Source organism: Hyperoodon ampullatus (genome assembly GCF_949752795.1).
Source record: "Hyperoodon ampullatus genome assembly, chromosome: 2".
NCBI classification, from domain to species: domain Eukaryota; kingdom Metazoa; phylum Chordata; class Mammalia; order Artiodactyla; family Ziphiidae; genus Hyperoodon; species Hyperoodon ampullatus.
In genome coordinates, this window is record NC_136915.1 from 125547811 (window position 1) to 125564205 (window position 16395).

Genomic DNA, 16395 nt, shown 5'->3' on the forward strand with positions numbered 1-16395 from the left:
CCTCCTCCCGGCGGCCGCCGCCTCGCCCTCCAGCTGCTTCGTCTCCGCGGGGCCGAGGCCGCTCTCACCGCCCCCCCGGACGCCTCAGGGGGCCGGAGCCGGGCACTAAGCGCACAGCGCGGCCCGCGGCAGCCGGGGCGGGAACATCGGGAAGCGATTCGTTCCCGGGCGCCGCCAACTAGACTCTCTGCGCCGACCGGGCCGGACCGCAGGCGGCCCGCTCCGGCTCAGGCGCCTCCCCCCGGCAGCAGACACGTGGGGGAAGGCGGGGCCCAAGCGAGGGGCGGGCGCCAGGCCCCCGGGGGCGGGGCCGGCCGGCCGGCGCCTGGGCTTGGCCCGCCTGCGCTCTAGCCTCCACTGCCGCGCTCGGACCTAAGATGGCGCAGCCTCGGTGCCTCTCGGCCCGGGAGGAGCGGGTTCCCAGAAAGACTACAGTTCCCAGCATGCAATGAGGAAGCGCAGAGGCGGAGTCTCAACTGCGGTCCTTCCTCGCGGCGTGTTGCCAGCCGTCGACTACAGTTCCCAGCATGCTGCGGGGGCCCGGTGCTTCGGGCCAGGCCTCCCCGGGAGACTACAGCTCCCAGCATGCAGTGCCTGCGGTGTGCGCCCCAGCACCTGCAGTCCGCTCTTGCGGCTGGTGAGGTCTTCCACCTCTTCTACCTTACCTCTCCGCTGCTGCTGCGGTTAGTTTCTGTCGCGTTTAACTCGATGAAGCCTTCGGAATGTGGCAGAAGACCATATTGATGACGCCGTTTTCCAAATCTCTCCTCATTATTATTATTATTATTAATCTATTTAGTTTTGCAAGGGGAGGGGTGGGGAAATAGAGGAAGGCGGGTTACTGGTGGGGGAAGGTGTGTAACATGCATCCAGTTAATCCTCAGTGTGCAATTTTACATTTTACGAAAGTATCCTGCTGAGATGGGAAGAGAGTACAGTACTCATAGATTAGCAGAACCCTGGGACGCAGTATGTGCTTTTGCATTCGTTCAAAAAATATTTATGTGCCAGCCCTTTGCCAGGCCGTGATGTAGGCCCTGGGGAATATAGAAATGAACAGGAGGGAGGACAAACAAAATATCGGTGATATGTGCTTTGTAGGGAGTTAAAGTAGGATGAAGTGATGGAGAGTAAGCTTAGATTGGCTGCAGTCCGAAGGTCTAGGTGACGAGGTGAGGTTTAAGCTCAGATCCGAATGACAAAAAACCAACCCTGCAAAGCTAATTGATTCAACCAGTTAAGAAGCTATTCCACAAGTGCACGCCAAAAGGTGGCTTGGATATTGGGGGTAGTGGGTAACACTGAAGAAATTAATTTGGAATATTTTGGAAGTAGACTCTACAGCAGGGGTTTCCCCCACCCCGCACCCCCCAACTCACACACACACACAGCAGGAGGTGAGCAGCAAGCGAGGGAAGCTTCATCTGCCGCTCCCCATCGCTGGCATTACCGCCTCAACCATTCCCCCCCGACTCCCTTGAAAAATTATCTTCCACGAAACTGGTCCTTGGTGCCAGAAAGGTTGGGGACTGCTGCTCTACAGGACTTGCTAATGGATTGGATGTTGAGTTTGTTAGGGCGAGAACACTCAAGGAGAATTTCTAGAGTTTTGACTTCAGAAATTGTGTGGATGGTGGTGCCATTCATAAGATGTGAAAATGTGAAAATTGTGAAGAACAGGTTGGGAAGAGGGAAATCAAGAGTTTTGGTTTGGTCTTGTTAAGTTGCAGATATCATTTAGACATCCATGATGTCAAGTAGCCATTTGGAAAAACTGGAGTCGTGGCCATGATAAATGGACTCTTGTGCCTTAGGACTGACTGGATGACAGGAAAATGTGTAGCTTAGAAAAGGTAAAGGGGTCAAAGACAAAGATCTAGGACCCATCACGTAGAGGAGGAAGAGGAATCACAGAGGCAGGAGGAGTACACGGTAGCACAGAAGCCGTAAGTATTAGATTCAGCAGTATGGAGGTCACTGGTAGCATTGACATGAGCAGTGTCAGGGGAGGAGTGGGATCCAGAGAACATTTGGAATGGTTTGAGGAGTGAGTGTATAGTGAAGAAATGGAGACTGTAGGCAACTTGGGGCAATAGTGAGATAAGGCTGTGTGGTCAATGGAGGACATTTTAAAGATGAGAGATACTAAAGTATACTTGTATGTAAAGAGAGAGAAATTGATGATGTAGGAGAGAGAGGGGATTTCCATGGGCAAGGTAAGAAGGGGAAGAAATCCAGTGCATAAGTGAGGGTTTGGCCTTTAGTAGGAGGGATGCTTTATCTGTAGTGACAGCATATAAGGTAGATGCAAGTGCATAGTGATGGTATGGAAAGTGTAGAAGACAAATGAGGGCAGTTCTTTTCTGATTTGTTTTGATTTTCTCAATGAATAAGAGGCAAAATCACTGGAAAGTTGGGGAGGGGTGGGGTGTAGGGAATTTGAAGACAGAGGAGAAGGTGTAAAATAGGGAAGACAAATATACCAGGGAAATAGAGTTGAATTGCCAGGCAGTGTTGAGTGACAGTAAATGCTGTGTGCATGATTGTTCTTTGACTTATCCTCAGGTTGTGGACAAAGTTCTAAAATTCATTTTTGGTTTACCCAGCTGCTTTGCTTCCCTTCCCCACTGTGGCCTTCCTTTCCTCCTAACCCAACTGAACAAACTACAGGTGTGGGGAAAGGCAGGCACTCTCCATTAACACGTCATAACACCTCCTACTGAGGGCTCAAGCTACTGGTTCATTTCACCTCTTACTCTAAACACTCCCTTTGCTCTTTGTGATCTCAGCTACTCTGTCAGCTGTAAGGATCACCTGTAAGCTGAAAAGTCTGAGGCCCCCATCTCCAATCCCTGTCTCTCTCTTGAGCACTAGGCCAGTATAACCTGCAGCCTATTAGACGTCTCCACCAGGTGTATTAGTTTCCTATTGCTGCTGTAACAAATGACTACAAACTTAGCGGTTTGAAACAACACTACACGTTTATTACCTTACAGTTCTAGAGACCAGAAGTCCAAAATGGGTCTCCCTGGACTAAAATCAAGGACTATATTCTTTCTGGAGGCTCCAGGGGAGAATCTGCTTCCTTGCCTTTCTTTTTTTTTTTTTTTTTTGCGGTACACGGGCCTCTCACTGTTGTGGCCTCTCCCGTTGCGGAGCACAGGCTCTGCACGCGCAGGCTCAGCAGCCATGGCTCAAGGGCCTAGCCGCTCCGCAGCATGTGGGATTTTCCCGGACTGGGGCACGAACCCGTGTCCCCTGCATCGGCAGGCGGACTCTCAACCACTGCGCCACCAGGGAAGCCCTGCTTCCTTGCCTTTCTTATTCATCTCCTAGAGGCTGCTCTCATTCCTTCACTCATGGCCACATCACCCTGACCTGTTTCCATCATATCTTCTCTGACTCTCCTGCCTCCTCCTTTCACTTACAAGGACCCTTGTGGTTACTTTAGGCCCACCTGGATAATCAAGGATAATGTCATCTCAAGATCCTTAACCTAATCACATCGGCAAAGTCTTTTTATCCTATGTAGAGTAATATATTTGCATGTTCTGGGGAACTGGAATGTGGACATCTTTGGGGAGCTATTATCCTGCCCACCATATAGGATGTCCCAAGATCACTTCAAATTCACCAGTTACAAAATTGAATTCACTGTCTGATGATGAATTGAGTTGTGTTGCTCATGTAATTTAGGTACTGATCTGCCAGTAACTGAAATTATCCATCATTCATTCATTCATTCACTGAGCAAGTATTAAAGCCCTCATGAAGCTTACTAACCAGTGGAAGACAGAAAAAAAGTATATATTCATTAATTTTTAATTTAAATTGAAGGGCACAAGCAGTAGTGGAGCATAATAGGAGACTCATTTGGGGTGGCTGTCAGGAGACAGTAATATTAACAAAGAAAATGTAATTAAATAGTTGTAAATGGGGTACTGGAGGCTGAAAAAGACAAAAAAAGGAACACTAAGGTATCAGAGAGGTGGTAAGCACCAGAAGCAGCTATCACCCCTAGGCCTGGAGGCACGAAGAGGCTGGGATTTAAACAGTTTTAAAGCTTGGGGGAGAGTCCTGTGGAGGTGGAATCCTGAGCTCTGAAGGGAGAAGTTTGGCAGGCTGGTGCTCCTGGTGCCTCTGAGTGGCACGGTGACATGCGTCCTGGAAATTTTTAAAAACTTCAAGCTGGAAATCAACCACTGCTCCTGAAATCTGCTACCACTGCTGGGATGAGGAAGCATGACTAAGCTCCCGCTGACAGGAAAGGTGGGAAAAAGGAAGTACTTTTCTTCCTCCTGTTGCTGGTGTCCCTCCAGTACCTGGTACTAGAGAAAGCTACCAGGGAGCTAGGTCTGGAGCAGAAATGTGGTTTGCAGAGTCCTGGCCTCAGCAAGGAAAGGCAGATTTGAAACTAGAAAGGCAGATTTGAAACAGAGATAGTAGCCTCATTACAACCTACCACAAACAATTTCTTAGGCCATCTGAAGGATTTGAAGCATTATAAAGGAAAATATACTTTAAAGCTTATTGCTGCCTGAACTGTGTTGTAGAGATGAACTGAGTCCAAGCGTGTTTTTTCAATTACTTGAAGTATAACTGACAATATTATATTAGTTTCAGGTGTACAACACAGTGATTCAATATTTTTATAAATTACAAAATGATCACCACAATAAGTCTAGTTACCATCTCTCACCATAAAAAAAGATTCCAATATTATTGACTATATTCCCTATGCTGTACATTACACCCCTGTAACTCATTTATTTTATAGCTGGAAGTTTGTACCTCTTAATCCCCTTCATCTATTTTGTCCTTCCCCCAACCCCCTCCCCTTTGACAACCACCCATTTATTCACTGTTCCTATGAATCTGTTTTTTGTTTTGTTTTATTTGTTCATTTGTTTGTTTTCACATGTAAGTGAAAACAAACAGTATTTGTCTTTCTCTGTCTGACTTATTTCAGTAAGCATAATACCTTCCAGGTCCATCCATGTTTCACAAATGCCAAGATTTGTATATATATTTTAGTTTTCAGTCTCTATTTCATTAGAAAAAACAAAGCCACTTTGAATCCTTCTTACAAAGAGGTGTACATACATTTTAAAATACAAAAGATGAAATAAAGTTTAAAATCTAAATAAATAGAAACAATACTGCTATGCTATTTATTTTATTTTAATTTTTTTATTTTTCTCTCTCTGTTAAAAAAAGTTGGGTTTTCTTCCTGTTGGATGTTTGTTTCTCTAACTTTTAAAAAACTAAAGTATATATATTTTTTCTATTTCAACTTGCTGTTAACAATTTTTGCTTTAAGATATGAATTACATTAATACCTCACATTACATATATGAAGCCAAATTACACTAACTTAGTTGTTTACAACCTCAAATCTTACTCCCAGTACACATTCCAATAAATTTATTCTGTAAAAACAATACTTTTTTTGGTTTTGATTTTTTTTTACAGTAAAGTTTTCAACTACAAACCTTGAATACGCGAAAGATGTTCCAAGGACGAGCATAACAGGATTGATAAAACCCAAACTGACTAAATGTGTTCTCACAATACGAGCTGGCATAAAAATAAATAAAATTTTCTACTATCACAATTGCAACAATAATGTACAGATAATAATGTTTTGTGGATGAATATTAACTATTCTAATTCTAGTTCCAAAAGAAAACAACAGATCATTTTAAAAGTCTATATTTAAAAGGCAATGCTTTGTCTTACTTCCCATAGGGCTACTGCTGATTCCAGCTTTAAAATGTAAAGTATCCAGCTTGAGTGATTAGCTCAAATTGTATTGAGACTGGGAAAAAATAAATCATTGCCTTTGTTTTGGAGTAACACAAAAGACTCACTAACTTCACGTACAGAAACTGAGTTTGTGTACATTAACAACATGAATTTTCAGAAGTATAAGCTGTCAACTAGCTATTTCTAATACGGAATAGATACTTTACAATATGATTAAACTTTACACATGGCCTCAAAACTGAAGAACAATTTTAAATTCATCTTCAACATGCCAACATTATGTATCTAGGAACTGGTTCCTGGGTTCTGTCACAGAGAGGAAATCCCTTAAGCATTATGTTGAGTGGTCATTTTAAAAAATGCTAACTTATATTTAACTGAGTGTTTGGTGATGGTGGAGTAAACGCAGGAGAGTGATGAACATAACCGCCTTGATAAAGGATCCTAGACTTGTGTAAACTTGTGCAAAAAGCTGGATAATCCTTAGTGGTTAAGGGCAACTTCATGCAACCAAATAACATGAAATTAAATCAATAACCTTAAAAAAGGCTAAAATGTTTTTTTCCCCAAACACAGCAGAGAGGAATGTGAATAATGTACATACAAACTGGGGTTCTGTCAATGACAACAAGGACTATGTGTTGATTCATATCAAATCCAAGAATATTAGACAACCAAACGTATAACCTTCTTGTGGTTTTCTTAATATGCAGCATTTATTACAGTAGTTAGGTCCCTTCACTGGTTTTCTTGTAAGTCTGAAGTTGTGTTTCTTGTGTCATTGCCGGCATCTCCACCCTCAGAGCTGCTTTTATTTTCTTCTTCTTTGCAGTCCTTGTCATCTTCATCTCCTGGAGATTTCCGAGACTGTTTAGAGGATTTCTTTTAAGTGCATGACTTCTTCCGTTTCCAGCCTGCTTTTTCATTCTTTCTTTTGCCTTTTCCATCTTCTTCCACTCTCTCACCTTCTTCCTTACTGCTTGCCTCTACAGTATTCCCGCCTTCTCCCTCGGTTTCTGAAGAGCTCTGTTGCTGAATGGCCTGGTACCCAGTAAACTTTACTCCTGGGTTATTTTCTATCTCCCACAATCCTTCATTAAATCCTTTCCGTTTGTTTGACTTCCCAAACTTGTCTTTGTATTCCTTATAAGGGAAAAGGTCTTTGGGACCTAGAAATGCAGTTTCATGGGTGCCAAAAAAGAAGATAGGATACTTATTTGCTGGAGGCTTCACAGCTCCCTCCGGGAGTTCCTCAATCCGGGCCGACCACTGCGGGTAGCCCTTCACCTTGGCGAAGACCAGGTCGCCCTCCTTGTACTCGCGGGGCCGCGGACGCACCATCTCGGCCGCTCCGCTTCCTGGTCGTCCTTGGGCGCCGCGAAGATGCCGGGAGGCCGCCCCCCGCCGCGGGCCAACGGACTGCGCCGCGCTCCCCGCCGGCCGGGCGGGCGGGCGAACTAGGGGCCGCTCGGACCAGGCGAAGCGGTGAGGCGGCGGCTGGCGCGAGGGGTGGGCTGGGGGCGCAGCAGGCCCCGCGTCTCACCGCCCAGCCGCGGGGGAGGGGAGCTCCCGGCCGCTCGGCTCTCGCCCGCGCCGCCGCCGCCGCCGGCCTCTTTCCCCCAGAACTAAACTGTAGTTGATTTACAATATTGTGTTAGCTCAGGTGTACAGCAAAGTGACTCAGTTATAGTTTTTTGCTAGATTATATTCCGTTACAGGTTATTACATGATATTGAATATAATTCCCTGCGCTATATAGTAAATCCGTGTTGCTTATCTATTGGTAGTTTACGTATACAGTAGTATCTGTTAATCCCATACTACTAATTTGTCCCTCCCTCCCTCTCCCCTTTGGTAACCATAAGTTTGTTTTCCTACTTCTAGTAATGGCCTTTTCTTTGCTATTTAAAGAAGTCCCTTTAACATTTCTTGTAAGGCCAGTTTAGTGGTGATGAACGCCTTTTAGCTTTTACTTTTCTGGAAACCTCTTTAGCTCTCCTTCAATTCTGAATGATAACCTTGTAGGATAGAGTATCCTTATAGGTTATAAGTTTTTTTTTCTAAGTTTTTTCCTTTCAGCATTTTTAATACATTGTGCCACTCCCTTCTAAACTGCAAAGTTACTGCTGAAAAATCAACTGATAGTCTTCTGGTGTTTCCCTTGTATGTAACTAGTTGTTTTTCTCTTGCTGCTTTTAAGATTCTCTCTTTAACTTTTGACATCTTAATTATAATGTGTCTGGGGGTGGCCTCTGGTTCATTTTGTTTGGGACTCTGTGTGCTTCCTGGACTTGGATGTCTGATTCCTTCACCCATTTAGGGAAATTTTCAGCTATTATTTCTTCAAATAGGTTTTCTGTCCCTTACTCTCTCTTCTCCTGTGTTCTCTATAATATGAATGTTAACACACTTGATGTTGTGCCAGAAGTCTCTTAAACTATTCTCAGTTTTTTGGTTTCTTTTTCTTTTTGCTGTTTCAGTTGGGTAATTTCCGCTAGCCTGTCTTCCAGACTGCTGATCTGTTCTTCTGCATCCTCTAATCTGCTACTGATTCCTTCTAGTGTATTTTTAATTTCAGTTATTTTTTCTTCAGTTCTGATTTGTTCTTTTTTATATTTTCTATCTCTGTTGAAGTTCTCACTGAATTCATCCATTCTTCTCCCAAGTTCAGTGAGCATCTTTATAACTATTACTTTAAACTCTTTATCTGGTAAATTGTTTATCTCTTTTTTGTTTAGTTCTTTTTGGAGGTTTTTGTCTTGTTCTTTCATCTGGAAGATATTTCTTTGTCTCATTCTGTGTTTGTTTCTATGTATTAGGTATATCAGTTATGTCCCAGTTTCAAGCCTGGGAGCAGTCTTGAAAGAGTGGCCTTATGTAGAAGGCCTATGTCGCCAGTGCCACACCTGTGGTCACCAGAGCCAGGTGCTCCAGAGACATCCCCTGTGTGGGCTGCACGTATCCACATGTTGTGGTTGGGCTGTGATTGCTTCGGGCACAGTGGTGGGCAGGGCTGGCTCCTGCAACTGGGAGCCACTTTGGAGGGGTGCTGGTGTAGGCTGACACTGCATGCTGGGTGGAGTGGGGCAGGAGCTGCTTTGGAGGGGCTGGCTGGGGGCGGTCCTCAGGGGTGGGGCACATTGTATTAGCTAGGATGATTAAGAGTGACAGAAATGGTGTCTGTCAGCTAAATGGAAGAACTTAAAAAAAAAAGAAAGTTCTACCAGATCCCTGCCCCTCTGGCACACATCCTAAAATTAGTCAATGAATCTTCTTCTTGTATGACCCAGGTGCTTTTCAAGCTGCTGCCTCTGGGCTGGGACTTGGAGCCAACAAGTTTGAGGGCGAACCCTTCAGGAGTGGAGCCTCAGTTTCCCACAGCCCTCCAGGCCTCCCAGATGTAAATCCCATTGCTTTTCAAAGCCAGACATTATGGGGGCTCATCTTCCTGGTGCAGGTCCTCTGGGCTGGGACCTCTTGTTTCTCAGGGGGACCTCCGCAGTTGTGATATCCCTCCCTCTTGTGGGTGTGGGGTTGTGGGTTTTGACTAGACCTCTCTACCCCTCCTGCTTGTCTTGATGTGACCTTCTCTTTATATTCTTATCTGTAGAAAGTCTGTTTAGTCTTCAGGTCATTCTCAGAGATAAGTGTTCTATATCTAGCGGCAGTTTTGGTGTGTAGGGACGAGGTGAGCTCAGGATCTTCCTACTCTGCCATCTTGATCTGGAACAGCTGTTTCATTCTTAACTGGTACAATGTGACCTGGGACCCACAACAGCATTGCTTCCCAGGCACTGTGATTGGACCAGAAATGAGGTTGGTTTGCTCTTTCAGTTACCTGTATGAGGATATACCATTGGGAATTTCATAGGATGGGCAGATAATTTAATATTGTTGTCCATGTGAATGTGAACTGTTTCTGATATTCTTTTCTTGTGGGATGGAAAAGAATGCATTTTCCAAGTCTGTAGTTGCATACCATACACCTGAGGCCTGATTAACCTGCCCTAGCACTGATTCTACACCTGGCATACTGGATGCAATTGGCACTACTACTTGATTAAATCTGCAGTATTCTACTGTCATTCTCTAGGATTCATCCATTTTCTGCATGGGCCAGACTGGTTATTAAATGAAAATCTGACAGAGACCACCAACCCTGCATCTTTTAGGTCCTTAATTGTGGCACTAATCTGTGCTATTCCCTGGAAAATGATAATGATTTTCTAACTTTCTCAGGGGTGTGTGTGGGGACAGTTTCAGAGGTTTCATTTGTCCTTTCCCCACTATTATTGATCCTACTCCACAAACGGGGGGCTCAGTGTGGGCTTCATTCCAACTGCCAAGTATATCAATTTCAATTATGCACTCGGGGACTGAGGTAAAGACCCCCCGCACGGCCAAAGCCACTTTGGCCCTCATAGGTCCCTATTATAAAGGGGGGACTTGATGACACTTTGAGTCTCTAGGTATCAATGTTAACTCAGACCTGCATCAAATAGTCCTCAAAACATCTGATTATTCCCCGTTCCTCAGTATAGTCACCTGAGTAAATGACCATAGGTCTGAGGGGGAATTGTCACAGTATAGACTTGCCACACTGTTGCAGGGTCCTTCTTCCTAGGGACCTGGCCACCTCTTCAGGTAACAGATTCTGGATCTGAAAATCTACTCAGGTCTGGGGACTGGAGCAAAGGATTGTGACTTTTTATAGGGACAACTGCCCTCAACCTCCTCCTCCATTCTTTTTTTTCCTTAGATGTCATCATCCAGCAGCCTTCTTGGCTGCTTGATAATTTTGCCACTAACACCACTATGTTCTATCTTCACAACTCCCTGTAGGTCAAGCCCCCATAGCTGCACTTTTCCTGTCATTATGGTAACTGTGGCCTCCTGGCTTCGGGAAGTAAAGTGCCATTACCAAGCCTCTCTTACTTCAGGGTCTCATCCACCCAATGAGCCCTGTGGCCACCTCACCTATTGTCATCCCTAGCTGCAGAGGAGAGACACCACTGGATGTTTTAGTGATGCTGGTGGTCTTCTCATCAAAATGCCCTTGATAATTAGTGTGCCATCTGGACCCTTTCATGGGACATAATCCTCTGCTGGGTCTTCTGGGCTTGTATAATGCCTCCATTCCAGCCCCTCCACCTCCCTGAGCCTTTTCATTCCTTCCGCTACCAACTGCCAGGACACCAGGTTTTTTGTTTTTTTTTTTTCTACTTTGCAGAGAGTTAGCCAGCATTTTTTCTAGGTTTCTAAGACTCACTGGGTCTTTGCTAGGGCATTAGTTAAATCCCATATCCTGAGAAAATGGCTCAAACTCAACAAATTCTTGCTTACCCAGTTTTAAAGAGGCCTCAGAATCCAATCCCAGGCATACTCCCCTGGTTCCTGCCAGTACATGCAGGTTCATTTTTGTACTTCTTCCTTGCCTTATCAGGCCCAGCACCAGCTGGATTACGCTGGGATTTAACCCATCAGAGGAGGTGGCAGGGGACCTGTTGTCTTGTGGGGGAGACGCTTCTGCAGACCTTCCAGCCCAGCAGAAGTGGTAGCTCTTTCTAGAGGTAGACAGGCCATGTCTGCATGCCCAGAGGGTGGGTGTGGGGTGGAGTGGGTGTGGAGAGACAACGTATTCAGAGGCATCCATCCAGATGACTCTGTCCCAGTTTTTACAATTCCAGGTTTTCCCCACCAGCGCCTTGACTTTTGCATAACAGACCTGCCTTGATTGAGTGTTCAAACATCTGCAGAGCCCTGTGATTCCCGGGTCTTCAACCTACTGTTAAATTGTGTCTACCCTTCCTTTACTGGCGTTGCTGATCCTTTATACGCTACCACTGAGGCACTCTGGTTCCCACACTTAACCTTTAACTTCTGTGGTTCTTTTTTTCACTAACCTTCTGCAGATTGTCAAGGGATAACAAGTGTTGTTGAGCATGTGGAAGTAAGGGAACCCTTGTACTCTGTTGGCAGGAATTTAAATTGTTTCAGCTGCTATGAAAACAGTATGGAGTTTCCTCAAAAAATTAAAAATAGAACCGCCATATGATCCAGCAATTCTATTTCTATATTCTATATTCAAAGGAAATGAAAACAGGATTTCAAAGAGGTACATGCGGGCTTCCCTGGTGGCACAGTGGTTGAGAGTCCGCCTGCCGATGCAGAGGACATGGGCTCGTTCCCCGGTCCGGGAAGATCCCACATGCCGCGGAGCGGCTGGGCCCGTGAGCCATGGCCGCTGAGCTTGTGCGTCCGGAGCCTGTGCTCCGCAACGGGAGAGGCCGCAACAGTGAGAGGTCCACGTACCGCAAAAAAAAAAAAAAAAAAAAAAAGAAATGACAATTATGTGACATGAGAGAAGTGTTACCTAACACCATGGTGGTAATCATATTGCAACAGATAAATGTATCAAATCAACTCATGTATACCTTAAACTTACACAATGTTGTATGTCAATTATATATATTACATATGTTTCATGTATATGTGTGTATATACATATACACTTAGCAGTAACCAGCAACCTTCACTGTCTTTGTTAGCCCCATGGTTTTCAAATGTTTGCTCCATTGTACCTGCATAACACTCCCCTCCATCAGGACATTTCCCCAGGTCACTACCAATAAAAACTTTAGCAAATAAACTACCACCTTGAGCCAGGAACAGTTGGTGCCTTGCATACCCTTCAGGATGGTGCCCTCTTTGCCTGCTGGGTACTGGCTGAGCCAGTCTCAAATCCTCTCCCACTTCCTGTTTTCTCAGACCACTCACATAACCCCTAGTGTTAGTCCAGGTCCTCTGGAAACAGTCACCAACATAGGATTAAGTGTGCAATAGTTTTATTAGGTAAATGCTTGTCTGAAAGGAAATAGGACATTGTGGAAGGTAGGCGGAGTCAGAGAGAGAGAGAGAGAGAGAGAGAGAGAGAGAGAGAGATCGGGTGGAGGTGCCCTCAACTGCCATGCAATATGAAGGAGGTTTGGTAAAGCCTTCAGGTGTCCTTGAGGCAGGATGGCAGGAGTCTTGTGTTTACCTAGGATCCAGGCTGCTTAAGTATACCCACCACACTCAGTCACTGGAGAGGGAGCGACTTGAGGGTGGGTTGGAGGTGTGGCCTTGGTGCAAATGTGGTGGTGGATTTCAGGGGGCAGCAGCTGATGCCTTGGGTCAATTACACTCCTGCAGTAGGAGGCCTGCAAGGAGCATTCTTATGGCTGCCACAAACCACTCATCTTCACCAGTCTACCTACATCAACACACACGAACTCTGGCTTCCCTCCTGTAACAGTGGGTGAAATGTTCAATTTCAGCGCTGCATCACATTTTATCTTGCCTACTCAAAGATTTTGATCCAGCAGTTACCCCTTTCTCTCCTGGATCATCAATTTTCCCTAGTCACTGGATTATTCCTATTAACACTCAATAGCACCTTCCTGCCCTCACCTCTACCTCCAATTGCCCTCCATTTCTTTGCTTCTTATAGAAGAAAAGGAACTCCTTGAAACTGTTGTGTACACTTGCTGTCTCCACTGCTTAAATTCTCAGTCTTCTGTTTAAAGTGAGAAGAGTTTTCCTCAGGATGATTAATTAAGTAGTATAAGTTCAGTGTGGTGAGAAACAATAGTAAGAAAGCAAATATCACCTGGAACTACATCATTTTAAGTTTGGTGATGATCACCCTTTTATTTGTCATTATGCACAGACACATCGTTTTACATAAAGAGAAGAATTAATGTGCTATGTTCTTTTTTTTTTAAATAATCTTTTTTTCTTTTGTATTTTTCTTTTTGGCCATGCCAAGCAGCTTGAGGGATCCTAGTTCCCTGACCAGGGATCCAACCCAGACCCTCGACAGTGAAGACGCAGAGTCCTAACCACTGGAATTCCCTGCTATTTTTCTATTGTTTCCTTATTCCCCAGTTTTGAGGGTTTTGTTTATATCCTTCCCTCTCTACATCTCTTGCCACATACCCTCTCCCCCTCCTGCAGTGTACAGATATACACATGCACACATGCACATGATGTACACAAAATGCTACACGATATTTTCCATACTTTTCTCTGTGTTCTCATACACAGAGCTTTTGTTTTGTTTATATAATGGGATCATACTATAAATACTTTCTTGCAGCTTCTTTTTCTCATTTAACAAAACCTTGTGGAAAATCTTTTAAATCCACTAATACAGACTGATCCGTATGGTTAATGACCAATCATTTATTCAACCATTCACCTACTGATAGACATTAATTCTCCTTCTAGAGTTCTGTCACTCTATCTATCTATCTATCCATCTATCTATACACACACATATATGTATATAATAGTTATATATAACTATTATATGTATATAAAACTATTTGAATATTATGTATGCGTTGGTCCTCCCATCTCATGGATAGACTCCTAATTCCCAAGAGTGGGATTTCTGGGTCCAAGAGAATAAATATTTCAAATTTTACTCGATCTTGCCAGATTGCTTTCCAAAAAATCTTTAAAAATTCACGTTTCCTTCAGAAATGCAAGATAATTTTTTCTCATCCCTGATTCTTATTCCTTCCCAAGAGTATTACCCTTCTGAGTTTTTGCCAACAGGTGAGAAATGTAGCTTCATTGTAACTTTGGTTTGTATCTTTCTGACTGCTGGTGTGATTGAGCATCCTCAGTGGATGAGCACCTGATTTTGGAGCCAGTCTGCCTGATATTTCACCTACCAGCTGTGTGACCTTAGAAAAATTATTTACCCTCTCTGTGCCAGTTTCCTCATCTCTATAATGGGATAATAATTGTTCCAATTGCATAGAGTTGTTGAAGAGGATTAGATAAATTATTAGAACAATTTCTGGCACATAGTAAACCCTAAAAAAAAGTTGTTTTTAATATGTTTATTGGCTATTTGGGTATGTTCTTCTGTGAAATGACTATTTTTTGCTCATTTTACATTGGGTCATTTTCTTTCTTTTTTCCATCAGATATGTCTATCAGATCTTGTTTCACCTCTTTCAATAAAGATTTTAAAGATGTTTTTCATGTATGGCATACACCTTTCATATTAAATTTAATTCTATGTAATTTGTCACTACAATAAATAGATTATTTTTTATTATTTCTATTGCTGTTAAACTGTCATATAAATATTATAGAGAAGAAGTATTAAATTTTAAATATTTGTCTTATATTGAGCCATCAAATGCTCTTATTCTAATAATTCTTGTTCCTAATTTTGGGTTTCCTAGGCATATAATCTTATTATTGATAGAGAGTATTTTATCTCCTTTCCCCTAGCATTTATAATGGTTATTTTATTTTCCTCTTGTAATGTCAGAACCTTCAAAACAGTGATGAATAGCAGGTATCCCTGTTTTGTTCCTGATCTTGGTAAAATGAGAAATTCTACTTGTGGACAATAGCTTTTTTTCTTTTATTTTTGTGGTATGTGGGCCTCTCACTGTTGTGGCCTCTCCCGTTGCGGAGCACAGGCTCCAGATGCGCAGGCTCAGCGACCATGGCTCACGGGCCCAGCTGCTTCGCGGCATGTGGGATCTTCCCGGACCGGGGCACGAACCCATGTCCCCTGCATCAGCAGGCGGACTCTCAACCACTGCGCCACCAAGGAGGCCCTGATATTCCATTCTTTATGCCTGAGCTGTGGATTTCAGACTTGTTTACCCAGCATCCACAATCACATAAGCCAATTCTTCTTCTTTTTTCTTCTTCTTCTTCTTTTTTTTTTTTTTTGGTTAAGGGAAAGGAGTCAATTTATGAAATTAAATAAAGTTCAATGAGGGAGTGAAGAACATGAACTAGGATACCACCACCCTGGCTGGGCCCAGCACAGCTAAAGCTCAGCACACCATGTATCTCCGGCTTTTCCTCCTCATAAGCCAATTCTTTTAAATAAATCTCTTTATACACACACAGACACACAAAAACACACACAAAATCTGCTGCTGCTTCTCCTCTAGGTGGATCCTGATTGTTCAAATACTAATTGCTTAGAAAGCTGTGGTCACATTTTGACAAGTTAAGCAGCTTATTTTGAGCATCAAAATCAAATTTGAAAACTTAAAATTAAGACAGAGTATTAGCCTCCTATTTTCAATATAAGTAATATTTTTTATGTGAATCTACTATTAGAAAAACTTCTGAAATATCTTTGACAGACTATTTAAATTCACATATTTATTAAGTCTTTTATACATAAATTAACTACAACCATATAAGGTTCATATGAAAAGTTTTGTGCAAAATAATAATATTTGACACATTTAAATATTTTTTCAAAAATTTATTTTCATTCTTAGGAAGGATTGTAATAGCCAAACTTAGGTGGTTTTTAAACTTTTTAATTAAAAAAAATTTTTTTTAAAAGCCATGTAAGAGTATACAGACTACCTTAAGATAAAAGTGAACACATTAAGGATTAATTTAATAACATACATATTATATTAAAATATTTCTATTTTGGGTAATCTAAGAACATTTTTGAGATTTTGAATTTGATGATACCTACTATGAGCTTATACTTAGTATTTCTTGGTCAAACACACACACTCTCAATATGAGTATATATACACACTCTTTCTACATACATATATTCATAGTAAATAAACTTTCATTTTT

General features: G+C 43.0%; 1 pseudogene across 1 annotated transcript; it reads right to left on the reverse strand.

The window, feature by feature from the left end:
• Window positions 1-6494: 6494 nt before the first annotated feature.
• Window positions 6495-7107, reverse strand: LOC307047966 (hepatoma-derived growth factor-related protein 3-like; annotated as a pseudogene). Its single transcript has one exon. The product of its transcript is annotated as a hepatoma-derived growth factor-related protein 3-like (transcript).
• Window positions 7108-16395: the final 9288 nt, after the last annotated feature.